At 44.3% G+C, this 27,875-nt stretch overlaps 1 protein-coding gene and 1 pseudogene across 2 annotated transcripts in view; both read right to left on the reverse strand.

Annotated features, from left to right (window-relative positions):
* Smim14 (small integral membrane protein 14) overlaps positions 1 to 12,881 on the reverse strand; it is a 45,999-nt gene extending 33,118 nt beyond the window's left edge. The window contains exon 1 of the mRNA XM_021163061.3: positions 12,673 to 12,881. The gene's annotated coding sequence lies outside the window, so the exon portion shown is untranslated. The remainder of the gene's footprint in view (positions 1 to 12,672) is intronic.
* Positions 12,882 to 27,116: 14,235 nt separating this feature from the next.
* LOC147005152 (uncharacterized) overlaps positions 27,117 to 27,875 on the reverse strand; it is a 42,262-nt pseudogene continuing 41,503 nt past the window's right edge. The window contains exon 3 of the transcript XR_015046937.1: positions 27,117 to 27,381. The product of XR_015046937.1 is annotated as an uncharacterized LOC147005152 (transcript). The remainder of the gene's footprint in view (positions 27,382 to 27,875) is intronic.

Here is a 27,875-nt window from a genome sequence, read left to right on the forward strand (position 1 = left end):
CTTCCAGGTCGAAGACTCTCTTACCTGCCATTCTGCCTCAGGAGTGTTGAGATCATGGGCGTGTACCACTGTATCCAACTTTTACAAAGGTGCTGGGGCTCAAACTTGGGTCATCAAGCCAGCTAGAAGCATAGGGCGAGACCCTGCCTAAAACACCAGCACTTGGGAAGCAAAGGCAAATAGATCTGTGTTCAAACAAGTTCTCGGCCTGTCAAGTGCTGCATAAGGAGAACAGGGAAGTGGGCTGGGGATGTAGCTCAGTGGGAATAGGGCTTGCCTGCCGCGCAGTTACGAGGCCTAGTCTTGACCCCAAGCACTGCACAGCACTGGAAGCTGAGGAGATGGCTCTGTGGTTAGGAACACATGTGGGTCTGACACAAGCAGCTCCTAACTGTCTCTAAGTCCAGCTCCAGGGATCCAATGACCTCTTCCTTATCCCAAGGGCCCATGCCCACACACATACATACATATAACTAGGATTGAGGAAGACAACCTTGAGGGACCTCTGGTTTTCACATGCATACACACATACAGGAAACAGAAGTCCAAGACTATCTCTGGCTACACAGTGAGTTTGAGGACAGCCTGAGCTACTGCTATCTCAAGAGGAAAACTGGTTCCGGTATGAAAGCGATGATCATACTCAAATAGCTCATATGTCACAAACCTTGGACAGGAAGTCACACTGTGAATGCCAGAAGAGATCTCAGTCTGCAAGTTCGAGATGGAACTAATCATGCAGATTACAGCTGTGTCGAGCTTATAAAGACAACTTCATAATGCTATGAAAATGAGACAGCCAGTAGTGAGCTCCCCTTATTTAAGGATACATTTCTAAACAACACTGGAATGTCTGCTGGGAAACAGGCAAGGAACAGGCAAGGGAAGATACAGTCAGGCTGAAGCTGCTCTGCTACTGTTTAAAACCACTAGAGCTGTGATAAAAACATGTCCCTTACTGTGGAAATAAACCCATTATATACCTGAGAAATTACAGTTACCTTTTGCCTAGGAGTTAGGATTCCCTAACTCTTATCACAGCAACCAACTGTAATTAAAATTTCCTGAAGTACTGCAAACAGTATAGTCAGTGAACAAAGTTCTCTCTGGGCCACAGGGTGGCTTAGCAGTTAAACCCCTTTGTCATCAAGTCTGACAACCAGGATTCAACCCCAAAACCCACATTGTGGATGAACTGTCTCCCACAAGTGGTCCTAACCTAGACATAGGTAAACAGAAAAACAAAACACAAAAACAACTTATATTCTTTTCTTTTTCCTTTTTTTTTTCTTTTTCTTTTTGGTTTTTCAAGACAGGGTTTCTCTGTGTAGCCCTGGCTGTCCTGGAACTCACTTTGTAGACCAGGCTGGCCTCAGAAATCCACCTGCCTCTACCTCCCAAGTGCTGAGATCAAAGGCATGCGCCAACATCGCCCGGCTTCTTTTTTTCTTTCTTTCTTTTTTTTTTTTTTAAGACATTATTTCTCTATGTAGCCCTGGTTATCCTGGACCTCACTCTGTAGACTAGGCTGACCTTGAACTCACATAGATTTGCCTGTCTCTGCCTCCCAAGAGTCGAGACTAAAAGTGCATTACATTATATTACAGCATTTTTAAAAGACCAGCAGATTACAAGCAAGACAGCAATAACAAGGGGTAGTATTGGCACACACCTTTAATCCCAGAGAAGCAGAGGTGGTTGGATCTATATTGGGTTTGAGATCAGTATAGTCTACACAGCAAGTTCCAGGATAGCCTGGACTACATGGAGAAACTCTGTCTTAAAAAAAGGAAGACCCAGAGCTTCAGACAGAGCAGTATCATTCAAAAGATAGAAAGCAAAGCGGGTGGAAGGACAGTAACTATCCAGCTGCACAGAGGCAAGTGGCATGGCACCTGGGAGTGCTCTGCTAGTAAGCACTGTGCAGCAGGGCTCAGAGTAGACAATACAAGTCTTCAAGTATACAGCCAACAAATGGCAAGTATACAAGTGGTATAGCCGAGCGTGGTGGCGCATGCCTTTAATCCCAGCACTCGGGAGGCAGAGGCAGGCAGATTTCTGAGTTCAAGGCCAGCCTGATCTACAAAGTGAGTTCCAGGACAGCCAGGGCTACACAGAGAAACCGTCTCAAAAAAAAAAAAAAAAAAAAAAAAGTATACAAGTGGTCCTATCACAGCCTTAGGGGAACAGCAATTCTCTCCCACTTATACTTTTTTTTTTTAAGATTGGGTCTCACCTATCTGTCTGCCTCTACTCCTAAGTGCTGATATTAGAGGGCTAGCCCTGAGCATCTGACCCTTTGCCTCCTCCTCCCAAGTGCTGAGATTATTGGGATTAAAGTCACGGACTGCAAGGCCCTGGTTTATATAGTGCTGAGCATAGAATCTAAGGCCTCATGCATGCTAGGCAAGGGCTCTATTAATTCAGGTGTAGCCCCAGGCCCTCACCTACTTATTTAAACAAACAACTTGCTGGATATGGTGCCTCATACCTGTAATGTAACCAACCTAGGCTACATAAGTGATTGCCAGGCCAGACATGGCTACACAGGAAGACCCTGACTTGAATGAATGAATGGATGGATGGATGGATGGATGAATGAAAAGAGGGAAGAAAGGAAGAAAGGAAAAGAGAAAGAGAGGAACTAAAATAAAGAGGAAGGAACTAAGGTCCTGAGAGTTTCGGCAGCTTGCTCAAAAAGACACAGGACGCAGAGGAGGCATTCAAGCCTATGTCTTTTCTCATTTCTGAAAACGATTTAGCTAACAAATCCTTAGGGACTTTAAGAACAGGCAGAAAAGCTTGCAGAAAGATACAGAAGAATCAACAGGCAGCTCCCAACTCTAAGAGCTGAAATACTAATGTTTCCTAAGACAATGCAATTTCATACTAACACAAATAATTGTGCAATACACATACACGCTGGTCCAACCTCAGTAAAAAGATCAAAATACACTCGCGCACATGCAGAGTCCTGGGGGGACTTTCATTCTAGCCCATTCCGACTAAGGTAAATCTTTTCAAAACATGTACTTTTTATTTTATGTGTATGTTTGTATGTGTAGGCTATATATGTGGCAGCCTTGGTGTCTGGACATCAATGGTGCGTTCTCACTGCATTATTAAATGGCAAGAAAGGTCATGCTCTGGGCCCCTTTTACAAGGACACTAACCACACTTTCCAGGCTCTTTGCCCTCATTATCTACTTACCTCCCAAAGGCCTCACCCCCTTGGACCATGACACTTGTGACTAAAACTTCAACATATTCAGACAATAGCACTTTACCTCTGCCAACTCCCAAAATTCACAAAATCCATGCCCTTCTCAAATATAAAATACCTTAGTCTAACTAACAGCCCTCCCAACACTCCTGTATCAAGTCACAAGTCTGAAGCCCTGGCTTCAGATACCTCAGTGGGTAAAGGCGCCTGGGGCCAACACTGACAATCTGAGCTTGACCCTCAGACCCACAGAGTGGAAGAGGACAGATGTTCTCAAATTGTCCTCTGACCTCCTCAGAGGCATCACTGTGTTCATGCTCGCCCCCATATCCCTCCAAAACATGGAATTTAAAAAAAAAGTCACCAGGTAGTACAGGTGCATACCTTCAATCCCAGTAGTCAGGAGGCAGAGGCAGGGGGATCTCTGTGAGTTGGAGACTAGCCGGATCTAAAGATTGAGTGCCAGGACAGCCAGAGCTACACAGTGAAACCATGTCTTGAAAAGCAAAAACAAGACTTGGGAAATGGGCTTAGTGGTTAAACACACATACTGCTCTTCCAAAGGACCCAAGTTTAATCCCTAGCACCCAGATCAGGTGATTCACAACTTTTACCTCCAAGGGATCTGACACCCTGTTCTAGCCTGTGTGAGCGCCTGCATCCACCTGCACACACATACACAACACACACACACACACACAAAACTCCTATATATTAAGAAAACTCTGAAGCCTGAAAGCTTACCTACATGTCACAAGGCTGGGAATGCAGTTCGGTTGTACAGCACGTGCTAAGAATGGGGCCCACTCCCGAATGACTGACTGTCATCTAACCAGGGTCAGACTCAGGATATGACTCATCCTAAGGCAACATGTTCTACAGATAGGAACCTGGGCCGGGCAGTGTGCAGCTACCAGGATTTACTGTTGTCTATGAAGGGAAGGCTTCCATAGGAGGGCAGCCTTCCACAGAACATGCTATCCTTGGTCCTCTGGAGCCTGAGAGCACCAAGAGGCTTGCAGTCCTTTTGCCCCAAACCTTCTGAACTCTAGGCCAGCTGGTTGATGGGAGAGACGGCCTCATACTTTCCAAAGTGCTGTTGGGATTATCTGTGTGTAAATGGTGCCTGACTTACCCACATCCTTATCAAAAGGCAGCTTCAGATCCCATGCTCAGGGCAAGACAAAACAAATGAAAGTCTGGCCGGCCGGCCATACCCTTGTTCTCTCCCAAACATAGCCAAGTGATTTTTTTTTTGGTTGGTTTTTTGTTTGTTTGCTTGTTTGTTTTTCAAGACAGGGTTTCTCTGTATAGCCCTGGCTGTCCTGGAACTTACTCTATAGACCAGGCTGGCCTCGAACTCAGAAATCCGCCTGCCAATGCCTCCCAAGTGTTGGGATTAAAGGTGTGCGCGACCACTGCCTGGTAAGTGATTTTTTTTTTAATCCTTACCAATAATTGATTCATATCCCTTGAATCACTTTAGACAACTTACCAAGTCATCAAGGGATTAGCTCATAAAATGTCTTACAGGATTTCAAGTTATTAGCATTACCAAACGGGATAAATTGCTTAGCCTCTGTGACTTTGGTTTATCTATAAAACAGGACTGACACTCAAACTATTTACTGTAAAGGAGAGTGCAAGGATCACATGAGAATTTTTAGGAGTCCTGAAAATGCCCAAGGCCAACTCAATAGAAGGCATCTTCAACCCTCAGCAGTAAACCGCCTTGCGCTGCTTCAATTCCCTGGGGACATTGGGTATTATTCTGCACAGAGGGGAAGGGGAGAAAGACATCCACCTACCCTGAAGCCCCTGTAATTTCTTGTCTTTTCTCAGCTATACTTTACTCTTGTACTATGTCAAAGAATCTCTTTACCTGGTCAAGGTACAGGAGAAAAATTTATCATAAATGGCCAAATAAATGTTTCAATTAAACTATTTATATTCACTATCATTAAAGTTTCAAATTCTGAAAATAGTTTCTAAAATTTCTTCTCAAGAGTGCTTTCTACCCTGGGGAACAGAGCTATAGGTCAGATTTGCCTTGCATGCACAAAGCCTAGGTCCAGTTCTCAGCAATACACATACACAGGGCGTGGGGATAGAACTAGTCACAGTCCAAAGAAAAAATGTCAACAGATACAAGAAAAAAAAACCCACACTAGCCATCTGTAATTACAGTGAATATGTTATATATATAAGTGCTAATACAGTAGCTTTTAATAGCTGAGTCATAACTTATAGATGAGCTCTATCAAATGCAATGGCAGCTGAAGAGTGGCGGTGGCAGACATGGATGGATCTATGAGTCACCCTGGTCTACAGGGTGAGTTCCAGGCTACTCAGGGTTACATAGACCCTGTCTAAAACAAATCAACCAACCAACCAACCAACCAAAAACCCAACTGTCCTATCAGACAACAGCCACCAGCCACCAAAGCACTGACCTCTAGGGCTCTGGAATGTACGCCATGGAGGCGCTTCCCCCGACCCCACCCCTGCCGCCCGATTAGAAGCATCATTAGCTGTGTGAAAGTCTGCAAGCTCTGCCAGTGCAATGGGATCAACAAGCGTAAAGCGGCTCTGCTCTGCAGTTACCCAAAGATGACACATCTGTGTTTTGACTACAATTTTTAAAAAAGCAAAAAGGGAACTGAAAATTCAGTATGAAAATAAGTAACAGGGGTAACTTTCTCCAAAATAAAAGCAGTGCCATTAAAAATGTTATTAAACGTGTGTCTGTAAGCTCCACGGTACACCTAAATGCTAGTTAGTTTAGAAAAATATACATATTTTCAGAGTTGACTATTTTAAAACTACATATATTTCAAATTATAGTTTTGAAATACCTCATTCTGCCACCACAGGAAAAACCCAAATTCCAAGTCAAACCTCTCCTCAGAGGCTGCCCTAACACAAATGCTTACAGACTTTTCTAGCCACAGCCGCGTGCATGCAGACTGCCTAGATTTTCTGAACTACTATTAATTTCACTTTGAGTCACGAAAGTGTCTTATGTTTATTTAATTTACTTTTTTTTTTTTTTTTTTTTTTTTTTGGTTTTTCGAGACAGGGTTTCCCTGTGTAGCCCTGGCTGTCCTGGAACTCCCTCTGTAGACCAGGCTGGCCTTTAATTCAGAGATCCACCTGCCTCTGCCTCCCAAGTGCTGGGATTAAATGGGTCACCACTGACTGCTATTACCTTTTTTTTTTTTTTCACTCTTACTGTGTAGTTCTGGTTGGCTGGCGTGGAACTCACTATGTAGATCAAGCTGGCCTCAAACTCAGGGAGATCTGCCTTTCTCTGCCACCTAAGTGCTGAGATTAGAGGTATACCATCACACCCTGCTATGGCTTATTTTATAACTAAACTGGTTACTGTAATTCTTCAGTTTGAGTTAACTAAACATGGTTCTTCATGGTATTTATAAGCATGGTAACTATTTTCATGTCCAGATAACTGAAAACTTCCAAGTGATTTTATTCAAAATGTTTTATAACATAAAGCAAATTAAAACCATGTTTAGTGTGGTGTAGGTCGTAGCTTAACAGAATAGCATAATTTATAAGAGGCCACAGGTTCAATTCCCATCACTAACAGATGAGGGAAGAGTTAACAGGCTACCATGGCCTACACTGAGACCCTTTCTCAGTCTGGAGAGACCTCTCTGGGGTTAAAAGCACTGGCTGCTTTTCCAGAGGACCCAGTTTTGGTTTCCAGCATCCACACAGTGCTCCACAACCATCAATAACTCCAGTTCTAGGAGATCTGATGCCCTCTTCTGAACTCCTCGGGCACCAGGCACTTACATGGTGCACAGACATACAGGCAGGCAAAACATCCACACCCATAAAATAAAATAAAATAAAATAATTAAAATCCATGGACAGGGAAGGCAAGTACTTGGGAGAACATACAGCCCAGCTGCTGGTCTTAAACATCACTGCCCATTCTAACTGTCTGGTAACGGGCAGATCAAGCAGAGGGAGAAATACAGGGCTATTAATAGAAGCCCAAGGCCCTCAAGTGAGGCGAGAGCTGGTGACCTAAGTCTCCACAGAAAGAGCGAGGCTAAAAGAGGACAGAAGGCTAAACAGTAGCCCTTGTCTGTGTTGAAGTCACAGATGTGAATGCAGCACGCACACGTATCTTCTCCCTCATTTGCAAAGCGGTCTTGCCCTGAGAACTCTCTGCAGTTCATGCTTATCCAAACGCAGTCCAGAGAGTAAGGCACTCACACCAGCAGATGTAGAAATAAATGACTCGTCAACAAGGATATCTTTCTGACAGGAGAAACATAAAGAAAGAGGAGGAAAAAGTCCCAAACTTAGTGCCAGCCAGGTCGGCTCTCAGAGCAAAAAGGCCGTGGAAGGCTTTAGAGGGCTCTTTGTGGTTGCTGATGTTCTGTTTGTGTTGTTGGAAATAAGGCCTCACTATGCTGCTGCCCACATTGGTCTCAAACGGTCTTCCTCCCTCCGCATCCTGAGTAGCCAAAAATAGGAATGCTTAGAGTATTTCTCAAAACGGTCTCCTAATTCTGTAACTTTGAACAATAAAACATCAACATTTTCTTTTTCTTTCTTGTTTTTTTTTTCTTTTTTTCTTTTTGGCTTTTCGAGACAGGGTTTCTCTGTGTAGCCCTGGCTGTCCTGGAACTCACTTTGTAGACCAGGCTGGCCTCAATCTCAGAATCTGCCTGCCTCTGCCTCCTAAGTGCTGGGATTAAAGGCATGTACCACCAACATTTTCTTTTTCAAAAGAAAATCTTTCACAGAGACAGAAAACACTATTTTGTCCTCAACTAAAAGCTTAGGGCTGAAGAGATGGCTCATCACTTAAGAGCCCTGGCCACTTTTCTTTTTTTTTTTTTTTTTGGTCTTTCGAGACAGGGTTTCTCTGTATAGCCCTGGCTGTCCTGGAACTCACTTTGTAGACCAGACTGGCCTCGAACTCAGAAATCCGCCTGCCTCTGCCTCCTGAGTGCTGGGGTTAAAGGCGTGCACCACCATGCTGCCCTGGCCACTTTTCTAGAGGACCCGATACTCACAACAGTAGACAACGACTTCAGTTCCAGGGGATCAAATGTAGTCTTTGAGCTCTGGGAATACTGCATGTACGTGGTGCACACTCGTGCAGGCAAACTACCCGTATGCAGAAAATAAAAATAAGCACGTCATAATAAAAAATAGCCCCGCTTATTGAAAGTAGTGTGCAGCGTTCTAAGTGCCCTTGCTCACAGGAGTAAGACACGCTGAGGCAGCACAGGCTTGGGATGAACCTCTCACCATGTCGCAGTGTCTTCATTTATAAGATGTGGGTAGGAAACTTAACTCTAGATTGCTCTGTTAGCTACAGGAAAACAAATGAAAGAGTAAGACTTAGCACAGTAACCTTGTCTAACACACCCCAAATCAGGACCGCTATAAAGGAGATATCTTCGGAAAAGGAGACACTAAAAACCAAGCAACATTCTCAAATGATAATGGACAACAAAATCACCCAAAGGGTTTGTTCAAAGTGCAAATCTGGAGCTGGGTGTGGTGGCTCCTGTCTGTAATTACACTGGGGAAGCCTCTGGGGGAGAGGCAGGAAGACCTCCAGTTGACCAAGGCCAGCCCAAGCTACGGAGCCAAGACGCCGTCTCAAAAAACCCGAAGCCTGGTGGAAGTAACAGGGCAGGAGTTCAAGATGGGCCCAGGCCAGCCTAGGTTGCATAAAACCCCACCTCAAAAAACAACAAAAGGTTCAGCCAAGGTCTGGGGTGTAACTCACTGGGAAGGTGCTTACCTACCACGGACAAAGGGCTGGGTTCAATCTGCAGCACCACACAAAAGTGGGTTGGGAAGGACATGGACGCTGGGAAACCCACTTCTCCAAGGTTCCACAGGTCTAAAGGTGAATGATGCTCTTCGGACACACATTAAACAGATCTAAGGCTGTTCTACAAGACGCTGCTGAAAATTAGTTTTCTGAGAAAAGAACAGGCCTGAGGAGGAGCAGCACAGAAGCGCCCACAAGTTCATCCATCCAGCAACAGGCACAGCGTTCCTATTAGGCCTTTCTGAAGAACTGCCAGCGCAAGACGCATAAAACAATTAAACTAAGGCAATCCAGCTAGTGGTAAAGGCTGGGAGTAAGGTAAGAAGAATAGAGAGATGAGGGGACTTCTTTGAAAAGCCCACAGCTGAACTGCAACTTGAATGACAGAAATGAACTGGCCAAGGCAGACTGGGAGAATACTGGAGCCCCGGGGTACAGGAGGAGCAAAGGCCTTCAGGCAGTAGTTCAAATGTTACTAGATTCAGACATAACAGAAAGAGATGAAAACCAAGAATACACCAGGCTCCAGCGTACAGGACTAGGTAGGCAGTACCTAACAAACCTGATACTCAAAGGCTGACCTCCAACTTAACGACACCTGCTTGCCTCTGCCTCACAGGAGTGCTGGGAATTAAAGGTTTCTGTCACCAGGCCAGGCCAGGGTTTTATCCTGAATGGGAGCCTTTCAATCAAGTGTTTGTGTGTGTGTGTGTGTGTGTGTGTGTGTGTGTGTGTGTGTGAGTGTGAGAGAGAGAAAGAGAGAGAGAGAGAGAGTGAGAGAGAGAGAGAGAGAGAGCCCAAGTGAGTGTGCGAGCACCTAAACTAAAATTTGAGGACACTCTTAGGCCGTGATATGAGGAATACACCATAAGTAAGTAGCCAAAGTTGGAGACAGGCCAGGAAATTACTTCAGTTGACCACATAAGAGACTGTGGTAGTCTAGCAAGGGCGGTAGCACCAGGGATGGAAAAGGAGTGCACACTGAGTGCTGTAATCTCTTTTAATTAAAGGGGCTGGAGAGATGGCTCAGTCATTAAGAGCACTTGCTTCTTGTTGAGAGGACCCCGTTTGGTTCCTAGTACCCTTGCCTGGTGGATCATAAACTCATAACTACTTTAGATCTAGCGCTAGGAAATCCAGTACCCTTTTCTGGCATGCGTGCACGTGCACACGCACACACACACACTCACATTCGATATAGACAATACACAAAAAAATAATCATAAAGACTTGTAAAAATTAAAGAAAAAGAACCACGTGACAAGAGTACTCGCCATCTGGAATTACTCAGGAGATGATGAATGACAAGAGACTTACAGGTCTTAGGGAAGCTTATGAGACATCAGCCCAAAGTGGCATTAGCAGACTTAGGCTACTTCACCGTACTTAGTCTTTGAAGTTGGGGTGAAGAGGGCATTTCATTTCTGCATAGGCTCCTTTGGAGTCAGTGGTTAAAAACCAAACAACAAAAAACGTGTGATAGATGGCACATACCTAAACCCCAAAGCTAATACAGTCATTAAGTATGCTATGCAAAATAGATTCCTGCAGACTCTTATGGACTGGGGTGGTGGTAACAGGTGCCTGCATTTGGAATACAGTATAACTAAGGGTTAAACCTAAACTTACCTGTGAAGTCATTAGATACAAAAAAACTTCAGTAACATTCCACATTGCACTTGCTGCCTGGATTGTTTAACAAGCCAAGTAAGCCTACATGCCATTCAGTGTCTGTTTCACTAAGTCTCACAGTATCACCAATAGAGACATAGGGAGAAAACTTTCCACGCCATGGCTTTAATAACTATTGCTTTTCCAACATGGTGGAATTTCACCCTAAAAGGTCCATAGGCCATAGCTGCAAATACATACATACATAACTCAAAAAAGTACCAGTATGTAAAGCCACAGCGAGGGGTGGCTCTGAGACTACAGCACTAACTACTCTTCCAGAGGACCTGGGTTTGGCTCCCAGCAACACAGCCACTCATAATCCTCTGTAACTTCAATCCCAGGGATCCACCACCTCCTTGAGCCCCCAGGAATGCACAAGGTGCACAAACATACATAGAGGCAAAATACCCATACACATTAAATAAAATAAATAAATAAACAAATGTAGTATGATACCATATTTTTATAAAGCAATTGCAAAAGCACCTTGAAGGATATGAACTAACATTCCGGCAAGAGGAGAGGCGCGATTATCATTCTTTCCTCCTCAGATGTACTTCTATAAACATCTCCTCCAATCACTACAAAAACATCTCACAAAACAAAAAATACCATTTTAGAATAGTAAAAAGGGTGAGGGTTTTGTGGGGTTTTTTTAAATCTGAAAAGGGGGAAGTGCAAAAGGAAAATTCTCCTTTGTCTATATCATCAAGATTCCAAGTATGGGAGAAAAAAAGGAGGGAAAAATCCATGATCTACACAGGAGGAAAAGATTTGATACGAGGTCCGTTACTGCCCAAGGGCACACCCTTCAAAGATAGGGGTCTAAATTCCTAAGAATTCTTCCCAGATTTGATGGAAAGCAATCACTATGCTTCCTCGTTCCTTCCTGCTGCTTCCCCGTTCCTTCCCGCTGCTTCCCACAGAAACACTTTAAGTATCTTGGAGAGGGGGAAATGTCCCTTTTCGAAACCACGATGGAACATCCAGGCTTGGTTTTCTGGTCTGAGTGCGGAGGGCAAAAGGGTGGGTGGCTACACTGAAGGAATCTGCGCGATCAGGGAGTCACCTGAAGCAGGAGCACGCAGCTGCTTCCCCTAACCTCCACAGCAGACACAGGGCAGCGAGCGTTTCCAGACTAGAACCCTTGGGAAACTGTAGGTTTTTTCCAAATTCTGGTACGAATAGCTGCCAACTGACACCACAACACAAAATCGGGAGGGTGTCTTCCACACATGCAGGTATAAATGCTTCCTGAAGCGCATCAGGCGCTCCAGCTGTAAACCCAGGGCACTCCATTACTAAGGCCGCATCCTCGGCTTTTCCAACTGGGGCAACTAAAAGCATCCTGCCGCCTCGCTACAGTTAGCAAGTATCATCTTGGCTAAAATCCTAACGTTTAAGCAGCCACTTCGGAAAACTTCGGCTTTAAGCAGCGACACGGATCTCAAACCATTGCCAGGCTGTTGCCCTGCATTCCTTCCGATAACGGTGCTGCTACCTGCTCCATTGTCAGCCCCCGGCTCCACGTACTGAACCAACAGAAAAGGGGAATCCTTTAGATCCGCAACACAATGGAGGCTAAAGAAGAGCTCTGGCTTTCAGGATGGCAGCTACCAACACACCACAACAAAAGGGCCGCGTCCGGGTGACTTCATCGAACCCACCAGGCAAACGCCACCGCCTGGCTTTCGGGGTGACTGTCCCTAACCCCCTGCACGCCCGCGCCGCCTATGGGGCCCTAAAAGTGAAAACATCCGGACTGCGGGTGCCTGTGCAGCCCAGCTGCAGGCTGCCCGGCCAGCGGCTGCGGGCTCCCCGGGTGCAGCGCCCAGCCAAAGGCGCCCGCTCCGCCGCAGCGGTCCCCGGGAGCGCGCGGCCACAGAAGTGGCGACGCCAAGAGGGTCGCCGAGGAGGGCGGTGGGCCGGGGGAGGGGGCGACACTCACCCGCCCAAACCAGCGGCGGGCGGGGAGGGTGGCGGCCGGGAGCGTTCCGGACGCCGCTGTCGCTGCCGATGCTGCTGGCCGGCGGCCTCCTCCCCTCTGTTTGGATTCGATAGACCACGTCACTCTTAGCCACGAGACCCGGATCTGCCGGCTTCCCGAGGGCGGCGCAACAGATTGTAGCACCCCGAGCCGCTCGTGACCCTACCTAGGGAGCATGCGCGTGTCGCGCGGGCCACCTGCGTCGGAGGGGGGCGGCTCCCGCAGCTTCGGCGCTGACGTGCGTGGGCGCGCCGGGCGCGGGGGAGGCAGTTCCGGTGTGGCGAGGTGGGGTTGCTCCACCGTGAAGGAAGGGCACTCCGGCTGTTGAGTTGTCCCACGTCGCCTCTGTGCTGTCTTCCGTGGTCATGATCGTCTGACGTGTGTGTCTGTTTGCCGAGGGAATGGCTTCTGTCCACGGCGGTGTTTAGTCATACTTAGGCGGAGGGGCGCGCGCACAAATTGATGACTGCTGAGACCCGGTCTACCTGCAGAGGTGGCGGTGGGAGTTCATCATCAGGCACGCGTGAAAATCGGAACTCGAAGATTACAGAAGCATGTCAGCTGGGAGGTGGGGAGGGATGAGTGATCCTGATGACGTTCGGATTTTGGATTGGAAAACAGACCTAAATTAAGTTCAACCTTAACCTTAAAAGAGAGGAGATGTTAGAAGCCGGATGTGATGGCTCAACAGCAGAAGCAGAGACAAGGCTGGTTTACAGAGCGAGTTGCAGGACAGCCAGGGCTGCATTGAGAAACCCTGGGGGAGTGGGTGCGGGTATGTGAATTTGAGCCCAGCCAGTGCAGCATAGAATATGTCTGGGGTTTTTTTTTTGTTGTTGTTGTTTTTTAAGTGAGGGGAGCCTAGCCATGGGTTTGCCCTCCTGGTGGAGGAGGGAATGTGGCCAAAGGAGGTAGCAGCACACCTTTTTTAAGCTTGGAAGTTAGGAAGCAGTATTTCAACAATCCAAAGACAGCTTAATTCCTATGTAAGAAAGGTCGGGAGATACCAGCAAATTGAAGTGTGGAGCCTGTTAAGCAAAAAGAGCATCTCTGGACGCAGCTGTGGAAGCCTTAATTCTACAGATGTATCCAATGACCTCAAGGAACTCTGGACGAAACTAAGCATATTTTTATAAGAAAGTACAAGAAAAAAATCCTGAGAATCTAAAGTCTGGACAAAAAATAAACGTCAGAAAACATCCACTTGGAATTTCATTTTCTTCCCTAATAGTTTAACAATCTGACAACAAAAAAAGAAAAAGAAAACCCTTTAAAACAGTGCTGCACAGTCTGTCTTTGGCTACATGGTTCACAATCCGTGTTCTCACAATCCGAGGTATGGCCTGCATTCTTTGGTAAGGGTACAAGTTAGAAAAGAAAACAAAACCCGACCAGCGAAAACAAGTAGGGGAGTTCTGTTTTCCCTGGTACACACTGTAACTACAAAATTTCAATGAAGAAATATCCCATATTTAAAACAGAGGAAAGAAACCTTCATGATTCTCAGTGGCTGAGCTGAGAAAAACAAAACTGCCCGGGGAAGTGATGGCACATCCCCTTAATCCCAGCATGAGGGAGGAAAGGTCAGTGGATCTCTTGAGTTTGAGGCTCCCTGGTCCATAGAGTTCCAGGACAGCCAGGGCTACACAGAGAAACCCTGTCTTGAAAAAACAAAACAAAACAAAAAGCCGGGCGGTGGTGGTGCACGCCTTTAATCCCAGCACTTGGAAGGCAGAGACAAGGCAGATTTCTGAGTTGGAGGCCAACCTGGTCTACAAAGTGAGTTCCAGGATAGCCAGGGCTGTACAGAGAAACCCTGTCTTGACCACTTGCCAAGCAAATACACCACGGACCTGACTTCCCAACTTGTAATCCACTTGTATGAGTTATTTTTACTTTATTCCTTAAAGTCACCTATTTTCTTTGACGTCTGCATGAAATATTTTCAGAGATTCTACATCAACCAAGTGACACTATCCTTTTTCATGTAATACTAGCACTTTATGAAGACAGCATTTCATACACATATATATACCTTTATTTTTACTTCTATATGCATTGGTTTTGCCTGCATGTATGTCTGTGTGAGAGTGTCGGATCCCACTGGAACTGGAGCCACAAGACAGTGCTGAGCCGTCATGTGGGTGCTGGAAATTGAAACCAGGTCCTCTAGAAGAGCAGCCAGTGCTTTCAAACTCTGAGCCATCTCTCTAGGGCCCAAGATGGCATTTGTAATTGTTCCCATCCTATTGGATGCTCTTGACATTTCTTTTTCTGAGACAGGTTTCTCTCTGAAGCCCTGCCTGTTCTGGAACTCATTCTGTAGACCAGGGTGGCCTGGAACTTAAGAGATCTACCAGCTTCTGCCTTCAGGGGCTGGGGTTAAAGGCTTGCACTGCCATGCCCAGAAATGTTTATTTCAACTATTGATAGGTTACAAACATTACACTGTTATCACTGCTGCCTTATGCAAGAATTTTTACAAAAATATTTGTTTATTCTTACATATCTTGTTTCTTCAGGTGACACCATATTCGTCTATCTCATTTTTCTTTTACCTAAGCATACATATGTTGTCTAATTCATTTCAGATTTACTGAAAATTAATTTTCTAAGAATTATTTTATATTTTAACATCCTTATTGAGGTATAATTCCTAATTCTGCCCTTTCAGTTGCATAGTTTCTAGAGCATTTTGGGGCTCAGAATTTTACACCATTACCAGTGTTAAAATACAACATATTTTCATTGTATTTGTGCTTTTTTGGAGACATGAGGTCCTTGTACTCACACAGCACCAGGAGAACCAGGAATGTTAACACTTGTTTCTTCCCAACAGGAGGAGATAAAATCAAATACTCACATTCCATCCCCAAAGCTGAAAGTGGATGCTGTTAATGACCTGGTGACCTTTTGCTGTCAGTAGGGGCAGACCTCACCCTAAGACCCAAGAATGATTACCTCAGGCGCTTCCCTCCCTAGACTCTACTTATTCTTAGTTTAGATGTCTCATGGCCTGTTGACCTCTATGCTGTCAGAGACCACACTAGAGTCTAGGTCTTTTAAGTATAGAACGCCCCACCCCCACCCCCACACACTCACGGTCACAGGTACCTTGTAAAGAGTTTCTATCTTAATCTTTATTGTGCACCTGGATTTGGGCTGATTGGGCTGATTGCTGCCTGGAAACCTTTTCCCAAATTCTATTGTGCTTTTTAACTATGCTGGCAATGAATTACCTTCTAAAATCTGACCCAGGTTGACAAAGCCAGTCTGCACCAGGATTTCATTTTCTTCTTTTTGAGGGGTTCACTTTCCTATATGACACCAGCAGGGACTCCCCTTTTTTTTTTCTTTTGAGGGGGGGCGGAATTGAGACAGGGTGTAGTTCCAGCTGTCCTGCAACTCACTCTGGAGACTAGATTGGCCTCTAACTCAAAGAGATCTACCTGCCTGTGGGGATAAAGGCATGGGTCACCATTGCCTGGCACATATTTTGAATGAAATTTTATAGATATAGATTTGAATAGTTCCCCCCCCCAAGATAGGGACACTATGGAGCCCCCCCCCATCTTGACTCCATTTTCTTTTTGATTGAATGATTTCTTTTTGAAAGAGGGGATCAAATAAAAGATGAAATTTATAAGTTAAAAAAATATGGGGGGGGCAGATTTATTAGGAAGTAGTAAGGAGAACCCTTGGGAGAGCAGGCCTGGTGGGGGGCCATAGTCCACTGTTATGTCCTCAGTACTTGCTTTATAAAGTTAGTTACAAGAAAAGATGTTGGGCCCGGCAGTGGTGACACACGCCTGTAATCCCAGCACTCGGGAGGCAGAGGCAGGCGGATTCCTGAGTTTGAGGCCAGCCTGGTCTGCAGATTGAGTTTCAGGACAGCCAGGACTGCACAGAGAAACCCTGTCTCAAAAACAAAACAAAACAAAAAAAAGAGATGTTGGGATCCTAGGTCGCCGCCATCATGAACTTCAGTGATTCTTACCTCTGGAGTGTCCTGTTACCTCAGGGTTTGTTGGATCAATAGGATAGTGCTAAAAATGTGGCTTCTGGAGGTAACTCATAAATATGCTCATTGGAGCTCCACTGTACCCCTTCTTTTAGATTACCTGTTTGGAGGGGGCTGTCACTCTTTAACATCAGCTCTATGAAGAGGCCCAGGTAGAGAAAACAAGAGTCCAGCAGCAGGGCCTAATGACACAGACCTGTAATCCCAGCAGCTATAGAAACTTAATGCAGCGATATTAGACATTCAAGCCCTGCCTGGGAAGGTCACTGAGACCCTGTCACTACAGAAAAAGTAAAGCAAAGGTCTGGGGTGCTTTTAAAAGGCTTGGAGTGTAGCTTAGTGAAGTGTTGGTCTAGCACGAAACAGACCCTGGGTTTTGTTGGGTTTGGTTTTTGGTTTTTCAAGACAGGGTTTCTCTGTATAGCCTTGGTTATCCTGGAATTCACTCTACACAGTAAAACCGTGCCTCAAAAACTAAGTAAATATTAAACTTGAAAAAAGAATGTAAATGTGATTCTAAGTATAATATAGCAGAATTCCTACCACAATGTCTCCATGTCTGGGACATAGTAGAGATTGGATAATTTTAGATGAACTTTAGAATTAAAATAATAATGGAAAATTGGCATAAATATCAATAAAGAAGTGACATCATAATACATGAGCATAGCAAATCAGTAAGTAGACTTTAATATCAGCACATGCATATCTTATAGAACGTACGCTGTTAATTGACACCAAAAGGGAGATACAAATGACTAATATTTGAAAATCTTCAATATGACTAAACAAAATACAAATTAAAAGTTTTTTTTTCTTTGACATTTTTATGTGTAGTATGTGTGAGTCTTGAGAATGTGTGTGTATACACCCATGGAGACAAGTAAGAGACATAGCACCCTGTGGAGCTAGACTTAGAGCTGTAAGCTACCCAGCGTGGGTGCTGGGGTCTGAACTCAAGACAGTTGCAAGAACAGTGTGTGCTCTTAACCACTGAGCCACCTCGTCAGCCCCTTAAAACAACTTCTTTACTATATTAAAGAAATATTTTTTATGGGCTGGAGAGATGGTTCAGCGATTAAGAGCACTAACTGCTCTTCCAGAGGTCCTGAGTTCAAATCCCAGCAACCACATGGTGGCTCACAACCATCTGTAATGGGATCCTATGCCCTCTTCTGGTGAGTCTGAAGTCAGCTACTGTACTCATATACATAAAATACGTAAATAAATACTTTTTTAAAAAAATTATTTCAAAGATTTTAAAAACTGTGTGTATTTTAAATACAGGTCCCCGTGTGCAGGTCTGTACACATTAGTGCAAAGCCTGTGGGTACAGAAGGTGGCACTGGGTCACCTGGAGCTTGGATTACAGGGGTTGTGAACTCCTGTGGGTGCTAGGCACCGAACGTGGATCCTCTGTAAAAGCAGCAAACCCTCCATCTGCCCAGCGCCAACAGAAATATTATTACAAGGGAGATTTGGTATCCATACTTGTTTGTTTGTTTGTTTTTTCGAGACAGGGTTTCTCTGTGCAGCCCTGGCTGTCCAGGAACTCACTTTGTAGACCAGGCTGGCCTCGAACTCAGAAATCTGCCTGCCTCTGCCTCCCGAGTGCTGGGATTAAAGGTGTGCGCCACCATGCCTGGCGGTATTAATACTCTTAACTGCTGCTGGTAGACATGTAAATTGGGGCATATGATTTGAAAATCAACTTGACAATATTTCAAATTCCATAAAGATATTCATATGAACTGGTGTGGTGGTCTAACCTTGCCATCAGTCTCCTTACACTGGAAGTGGGGTAGATAGAAAGATCTTGAGTTGAAGGCCAGCCTGGGCTACATTGTGAGAACTTGCAGGTGAGATGGCTCAGCAGGTAAAAAACACTTGCACCTAACTAAGCCTGTCACGTGAGGAAGGTGAAGACTGACCCTCAGAAGGCGCCTCCCGGCTTCACGTGCACACACAGCATGTCGGCAAACCCCTGTCCTACATTTCTTTTTTTTTTTTTTTTAATTTATTTATTTATTATATGTAAGTACACTGTAGCTGTCTTCAGACACTCCAGAAGAGGGCGCCAGATCTCGTTACGGATGGTTGTGAGCCACCATGTGGTTGCTGGGATTTGAACTCTGGACCTTTGGAAGAGCAATCGGGTGCCCTTACCCACTGAGCCATCTCACCAGCCCATGTCCTACATTTCATGTATATGAGTACACCATTGCTCTCTTCAGACACACCAGAAGAGGGCATCAGATCCCACTACAGATGGTTGTGAGCCACCATGTTGTTGCTGGGAATTGAACTCAGGACCTCTGGAAGAGCAGTCAATGCTCTTAACCCCTGAGCCATCTCTCCAGTCCTGCAGAAATATTTTTAATAAACTACATTAAAGAGCCAGGTGAGGTGGCCCACGCTTTTAGTCTCAGCGCTCAGAAGGCAGAGGCAGGTGAATCTCTTGAGTTTGAGGCCAGCCTTGACTACATACTGAGTTCCAAGACAGCTACACAGGGAAACTCAGTCTCAAAAAAAAAAAAAAAAAAAAAAACCCACATAGTTTTTCTAAAGCAAAAAGTGGCATTACATTAGTCACCCCTGGAAATCGGTAGGACAAAAACAAGAGATGTCCTTATCATTATTTACCTGTGTATAGTTCAAAGTCTTTCCATATGCACATATTATATAATACAAAAGTCATGTGTTAGTATTTTCATTATTTCTTGCAATGCTTGGAATCAATCTTTTGTGTCTGCCAGCAACTATTCTACTGCTGAGCTAATATTCTCAGCAACACATTAGCAATATGTTTAGCTTATGTTCCATGGGCTTGTGTGTCACTCTAGGCTCAAGCAAGCCTCCCACCTCAACCTCTTGAGAACTGCAAGCATGTCCAACTACACCAACTTGTTAGTTGAGACAAGATCACACCATGTAGCACTGGCTGGCCTGGAAATTGCTATGCAGACCAGACTGTCTGTCTCTGCATGCTGGAATTAAAGGCATAAATGAACATACCGTGATTTTTGTTTTTGGGTTTTTTTGCATTCCTAAAAATTGTGTTTGCGGTGCAGCGTGGTGTCACATGCTTTATTGACTTTTCTGGAGGCTGGCAATCCAAAATCAAAATGCCAGACAGGTTGGCTTCCAATAAGGTCAAGTCCTCCTGGTTTTCAGATGACCTCTTGTTGCTATGTCCTAACAGAATCTTTATACACACACCCTTCTACTGCCTTTAGTAAGCTTAGGTTTTTTCAAAACGCTTTAACCTCCCTTCTAGTCCATCACCCACCAAAAGTAGTGGAAAGGAAAGGTTAATAGAACAAAGGAGAATGTAGACCTGTTTAGAAATAGTTGGTTTTGTTTGTTTGTTTGTTTGTTTGAGCAAATCTAATCTTCGTCGTCAGAATATCAGCAGTTCAGTTTAGATAAATCAGCAGTGGCAACCAGATCCACATGCAAACACCATTCACAAATCACCAAGGGCAGTCAATCCAGAAGAAACCACAAGGCTCCACCAATTGGCCTGAATCTGAGAAAGCGGCAAGAGACTGCCAGAACACCATCAGAGGTTTTCGGTGCGCTTCTCTCTATGAAGTCAGGATAGATGATGACCAACAGAGAATGGTAAGAAATACCAGTATCACCCAGCATCATCAGCGAAGCCCAACAATGACCAGTAAAATATGGCAAGGTGTACTAACATCATCTAACGTCATCCACTGTCGTTGGGCTATATTTATATCCTTCCCAAACATCACATGTTCTCTCGAGTCTCCACTCTAGCAAAATATTCCATGCCCCTTTTCTAGACTGCCTCTAGAAAGACATCAAGTGTCTGTTCTTAGCAAAACATCCTCCCATGTGTCTGCTTTAGCAAAAACATCCTCTCATTAGACAGTTTTTAGAAAAACATCAGCCAAGCTGTGGTGGCAAATGCCTTTAATCCCAGCACTTGGGAGGCAGAGGCAGGTGGATTTCTGAGTTCGAGGCCAGCCTGGTCGACAGAGTGAGTTTCAGGACAGCCAGGGCTACACAGAGACCCTGTCTCGAAAAAAAAGAAAAGAAAAAAGAAAAAAAAAGAAAAACATCATATGACACAACAACTGACTCAGAAAAAAATTTTCTATTTCAGCCTTTTCTTTTTATAAAGTTCACAGTCTTAAATCTGGGTGTAGTAGTCATACTTTCAGCTGCAGCACTCAGAGAACAGAAGCAAGTGGATCTCTGTGAGTTTAAGGCCAGTCTGGTCGACATAGTAAGTCCAAGACAGCTGGAGCCACATAATGAGACCGAGTCTCAGAAAAGCACTCCCCCCCTCAAAGAAAAAGGTTAACAGTGTTAGCTGGTTATGGTAGCCCATGACTTTAATCCCAGAACTCAGGAGAGGAGGTAGGTAGAACTTTTGTGATTTTGAGGCAAGCCTGGTCTACATAAGGCCTCTGAAACTTGCTGCATGGCTGAGAATAATATTGAACTCCTTGAGCCACCATTCCAAATAGAAGGACTACAAGAGACTATCACATATCCAGATTGGCATGTAAAATTTTTAAGATTTATTTTTATAATGTGTGTTTGTCTTTGTGAGGGTGTGTGTACATATGAGTACCGGTGCCCACAGAGGCCAGAGGAGGGCACTGGATCCCGTGTCATTGGAGTTACAAAAAAAAAAAATCATGAGCCCGGCCTCTTCATTTGGATGTTGGGAACCAAACTCAGGTCCTCTGCAGGAGCAGTATACGCAGTGTCTTAGTTAGGGTTTTACTGCTGTGAACAGACACCATGACCAAGGCAAGTCCTATAAAAAACAACATTTAATTGGGGCTGGCTTACAGGTTCAGAGGTTCAGTCCATTATCATCAAAGAGGGAGCATGGCAGTATCCAGACAGGCATGGCACAGGAGGAGCTGAGAGTTCTATGTCTTCATCCAAAGGCTGCTAGTGGAAGACTGACTTCTAGGCAACTAGGGCGAGGATCTTATGCCCACACCCACAGTGACACACCCATTCCAACCAGGTCACACCTATTCCAACAAGGCCACACCTCCAGATGGTGCCACTCCCTGGTCCAAGGATATACAAACCATCACACGCAGTAACCACTCTCCAGCTCCTGGATGTAAATCTTGAAGGGTTCCCAGGCACTAGAAGATCCTTAGTGCCACTTTTTGCTATCCATTATGTCTTCAGCTGACTTAACCCACAGACACTCTTGCTTCAGCCATAATATGAAAGGATAAACTAGCAGAGATTCCTACATTAAAAGGAGAAGGAAGTAGAGGCAGGAACCCTCTGGGAATTTTATTGGGCTCTTTTATAGACCACCTGTTTGCTTTTCTTATCACGTACAAAGGTAAAGAAAGGCAGGTGGACAGATGGTGCCAAGGCCCTGATAGGGATTCCAGTCAGGGCTAAGGATGTGCTTCAGAGGCAGAGCATTTGTGTAGCTTGTAAGAGGCTCTGCGTTTTAAGCTCAGCGTGCGCGCACACACACACAGATACATACACATACAGAGACACAAATATACAAACAAACACACAGAGATAGATACATACATGCATACCATAATCCAATTAGTAGAACTAAAACCAGAGAAGAGCTTTCATCTAGCATCAACCTCTGATCAGAACTCCCTACTTTGAGAAGGCTATGCATCTAAAGTATGAAAATTATTTTGTCTTTTTTTTTTTTCCAGAGCTGAGGACCGAACCCAGGGCCTTGCGCTTGCTAGGCAAGCCCTCTACCACTGAGCTAAATCCCCAACCCCTAAAGTATGAAAATTAATTGGAAGTAAACGATTAAAGGTGTCTAGAAGTACCAATAACTTCTCTGGATACGGCCATGGGTCACTGACAGCACAGGTTTTGATAGAACCTAGTGGGGAAACCCCCACCCAATTCCCGATTCGGTGTGCACCCAAAAAATCACGAAGGACCATCTCCGGATGTAATTACATGAGAACGTTTAATTACGGAGCTCCGGACTGACATGCATCCCACACAGGAGATAACAAATGTCGGCCACGAGGCTCGAAAGCTAGGGGGTTTTATGGGGTAACGGGCTTAGGGGTGTGGAATTCAGCATAGCGACACACTATTGGCTTATTCAAACATCAGCAGAAAAATTACATGTACGTGCAGGGTGTCAGAGTTCTGTGAGCTGTTGACTCAGTTCAGATAGCCCTGTTATGTCTTCACATTCCTCTTTATCTTTAAGGTCAAGCTGTTCCCAGGAATGTTTTAACTACGGGGCATACCCAGGTTTGTTTTTCTTTATTCTCAGCCCCAGGCAGCCTCTATGCTCACAAACAACCAGCAATTTCTGAGTACTTTATATGACTTATAGGTCTTGAAATTTCATCTTTCTTTCAGTTTCAATGAAGGAGCTACATATATGATTTTCATCCATTCATAAGACATACATATATAATTATATACATATATAATTACATATAATTTTTATTGTTTTGTTAGTCTGTTTTGTTTTTTGAGACAGTTTCTCTACGTAGCCCCGGCTGTCCTAGAACTCACTATGTAGAGCAGGCTGGCCGAACTCACAGAGATCCACCTGCTTCTGCTTCCCAAGTGCTGGGATTGAAGTTGTAGGCCACCACTGTCCAGCATATAATTATATACATATATAGCTCAGCCTTATTTGCTGATAAAATGGCACAACGAATTGTGAGAGATGTTCTTTTTTCTTTCTCTTAAAGATAGCTAGCCCACCAATGATCAATGTTCCACAAATCTTCCCCACATTTAATCTCCCTGATCTTATAAAACTTTTATGAAAATCTTTTTTTTTTTTTTTTTTTCCGAGACAGGGTTTCTCTGTATAGCCCTGGCTGGCCTCGAACTCAGAAATCCGCCTGCCTCTTGAAAATCTTTTTTTTAATTATATTTAAGTAGCTAGAGAGATAGCTCAGTGGTTAAGAGCACTGCCTGCTCTTCCAGAGGTCCTGAGTTTAATTCCCAGCAACCACATGGTGGCTTACAGCCATCTGTAATGGGATCCAATGCCCTCTGCTAACTTTCAGGTATACATGCAGACAGATCATTCATACAAATAAATCTGTAAAAAAAAATTATATTTAATGTATGTGTGTGTGCCTGAATGTATGTATGTACACCATGTATACAGGAGCCCAAAGAGGTCAGAAGAGACTTTAGATTCCCTGGGACTAAGCTGTCATGTGAGTACCAGCAACCAAACCTGGGTACTCTGTAAGAGTAGTAAGTGGCCGGGCGTGGTGGCGCACGCCTTTAATCCCAGCACTTGGGAGGCAGAGGCAGGTGGATTTCTGAGTTCGAGGCCAGCCTGGTCTACAGAGTGAGTTCCAGGACAGCCAGGACTATACAGAGAAACCCTGTCTCGGAAAAAAAAAAAAAAAAAAAAAAAAGAGTAGTAAGTGTTCTTAACTGCTGAGTCATCTGTCTAACCCCCTCATGCTAATCTTTTAATCTCCATATAGAAAACCATTTTTTTTTTTTTTTTTTTTTTTTTGGTTTTTCGAGACAGGGTTTCTCTGTATAGCCCTGGCTGTCCTGGAACTCACTTTGTAGACCAGGCTGGCCTCAAACTCAGAAATCCGCCTGCCTCTGCCTCCCAAGTGCTGGGATTAAAGGTGTGCGCCACCACCGCCCGGCAGAAAACCATTTTTTAAAGATTTATTTATTTATTATATGTAAGTACACTGTAGCTGTCTTCTGGTGAGAAGAGGGCATCCGATCTCATTATAGATGGTTGTGAGCCACCATGTGGTTGTTGGGATTTGAACTCAGGACCTCCGGAAGAGCAATCAGTGTTCTTAACCACTGAGCCATCTCTCCAGCCCCTATAAACCATTTTAAAATACCAAACACCCCCCAAGACACACCTCCCACCCACACACTCAGTAGGGACTTTTGTAGCTTCTGAGTTCCACCCATTTAAAGAACTAGGAGAAGTTGTACATTGTGGCACATTTAATCCTACCACTCCAGAAGCAGACGCAAGTAGATCTCTGTGAGTTCCGGCTTAGTCTACAAATCAAGTTCCAGGTCAGCCAAGACTACATGGCAAGACCCTCCTCCCCACCTCCAAAATCATTTCTATTAACCCAGGTATAGTGATGCATATGCACTCCAGGCACTTGGAAGGCAGACACACAATGATTAAGAATGTGTGGCTATCCTCAGCTGTATAATGAGTTCAAAATCAGCCTGGGTTATAGGAGAACCTATCCTTTAAAAAAAAAAAAATCAGTTACACTCAGGGCCTTCTGTGAGCAAACCATTTTCAGGAGTGCTGGTGGTGGGACATATCAAAAATCCTACGTAAGCATTTTGAATTTGTTTGTTTAAAATGTATTCTTTTCTCATACATTACATCCAGACTACAGTTTCCCCTCCCTCTTCTCCTCCCAGCACTGCACACCCCCCCAATCTTCTCCAGATCCACTCCTCCTTGGTCCCTTCAGAAAAAGGCAGCCTCCCAGGGATGCCTACCCAACAAGCCATAAGAAATTATAGTAACACTAGGCACAACCATATCAAGGCTGGACTAGGCAACTCTGAAGGAGAAAAAGGATCCCAAAAGCAGGCAGAAAAGTCCGAGGCAGCCCTCCCCAGACACACACTAATGTTAGGAGTACTACAACAACACTAAGCTACATATATGCATATGTATGCATATGTGTAAATAACACATATGCAGAGGAACTAGCTCAGACCCACACAGGTCCTGCAATTGTGACTCCGGACTCTATGAGCCCCTACAAGCTCTGCTTAGTTGATTGTGTGAGCTGCGTTCTTTAAGATGCCCTTGACCTCTATACATACTTATGTGAACCTATGAACATGATATAGGGCATCTCTTAATGATTTTCTCCTCCTCTCCTTCTGGAGAGATGCCTTGCTTGTTATATTTTGCTTTGTTTTATAAAATCCTATTGGGGGGGCTGGCGAGATGGCTCAGTGGTTAAGAGCGCCGACTGCTCTTCTGGAGGTCCCAAGTTCAAATCCCAGCAACTACATGGTGGCTCACAACCATCCTTAACAAAATCTGATGCCCTCTTCTGGAGTATCTGAAGACAGCTACAGTGTACTTACATATAATAAATAAATAAATCTAAAAAAATAAAATAAACTCCTATTGGGTCTGGAGAGATGTAGTTATAGAAAAAACAAACAAACAAACAAACAAGTGTGTAGCTGTGGATGTAGCTCAACAATGGAGTGATTGCCTAGCACGCATGAGGCCTGGATTTATTTCCTACCATCATGAAAGAAGAGAGAGAGACAGAGAGACAGAGACAGAGAGAATTGTAGGGAATGTATTACTGAAAAAAAAAATAGATTATTTTTGCTAGTATTAAGGGCCTAGGAATCAAAGACTCCCCAATAGGCAGACAGATAGGGAGAGGGGCGATGACTAGGTAATAAAGGGGTAAACTTTCAAAATGGCCGACTTCTTCACCTGAGACAAAAGCCAGAAAGCTTAAAATCAAGGCCTTGTGGGCTTTTACTCCTGCCAGTAAGGACCCTGCTGATGGACTGGCTCAACAAGCTAAAGGCCAGATCTGATGTGTTCACAACAGTTGTGGACCAGTCAGTCATCCTGTCTCTCTTCAAACTGACCAACCTCTAAAGGAAGGGTGGACAACCTCCCCTCAGAGACTTTAAAGGTCCCAGCCCCCAAGGGGAACCTGAACTTCGGCTTCCAGAGTCCCCAGCTCAGCTGTGCAGAGGATATTTTCTCTGTGAGTGTCCTCGCTCCCTTAATAAGGCCTTTCTTTACTGGATGATTCTGTCTGCTCCAGTGTGCTGTATTTAAGAATTTCCCTGCCACTACCTGTCTCGCTGGAGATGTTTCCTGCCTGTGAATTCTTCAGCTGGCAGAAAAAACAAATCCATCAATACCCCCTGGACTAAGATGTCTAGAGGGGAACAGCGGAAGACTAGCCAGTGGTCTGAGGCTCAACAGCTGGACATCTTGTTACCATAACAATTTGAAAAATATTTTTGCCTTGTTGTTTAAAACAGGTTCTCACTATATGGGCCAGGTGAGCCTCAAACTCAAAACCTTCCAGCCTCAACTTCCCAAATATGAAGATTACTGGAACATGTCAGCAAGCCTAGCTACATTTCTTTTTTTTTTCTTTATGTGTGTGCCTGGCAAAACTTTTACAACAATTTGTATGCTGTTTTGTTGTATGCTACAGACATTGTATATAAAATGGTTATAAATTCCCAGCAAAGGCAGGCAGATTTCTGAGTTCAGAGACAACCTGGCTTACACAGTACATTCCAAGCAAGCTGCTGAGACGATGTCTCATCTGTCTCTTCGTAAGAAACAGACATCCCTGGGAATTTGAAAACTCAGAAGTAGATGTTAAGGGCCAGCAAGTAGAAGATTGTATTTTATACTACATGTTATAGAAAGGTTTTGGTAATAGGTTTCAAATTATTTTTGATACTAAATACTAATTACTTTATTTAGTATTCACTAGTTCGTGAAAGGTCAGAAAAATCTCTGAAAGATTCAATCACAAATGGTATAGACTTTGGGGGTCTGAGAATTTGTTGAAATCACTCCCGTTGGCAGAGAGCAACGTTAAACATTCTGTTCTCCGTCTGCAGCTTTGAGGAAACCTTCCCAAGTTGTACTGGACCTTCATGGTGGAGTAAAAAAAAAATCAAATATGAGGGTTTCTTCCTATAAAATACTATAAACCTGTGTTTACAAGGAATTCAATTTTTTTAAATCTCTCTCATTTTGTAAAACTTTTTAAGCCCCACCTCCACAAGATAAAAGCTTTATTTACACAAAGGCTCCGTGTGTTCCAGAAACATGATAGTCTGAAGCATCAGCCCTTCACCCCTTTGGTTCCTTTGTACCCATCGCTAAAGACTGGGCGGAGCGATCAGGCCCCAGCCAATGGCAAAACGGCAGAGTCAGCACCTCCTTTGTTTGGAGCGCGCCTCTTGATCTAGAGTAAAGTTTTGCTTCGTTAAAACATGTTAGAGCATTAATTAGTTTCTTTGCAACCAGATCTTGTTTCTAACAGTATAAAAATATACAAAGACAACCTTCATACAATGCATAAAAAGTTACCCAAACTTTACAGTGTTGTATTTAAAGAAAGAAAAAAGAAGAAAGAAAAGG

This window comes from Mus caroli, unplaced genomic scaffold, assembly GCF_978045245.1.
Source record: "Mus caroli unplaced genomic scaffold, Mus_caroli_1 scaffold_4, whole genome shotgun sequence".
Taxonomy (NCBI): domain Eukaryota; kingdom Metazoa; phylum Chordata; class Mammalia; order Rodentia; family Muridae; genus Mus; species Mus caroli.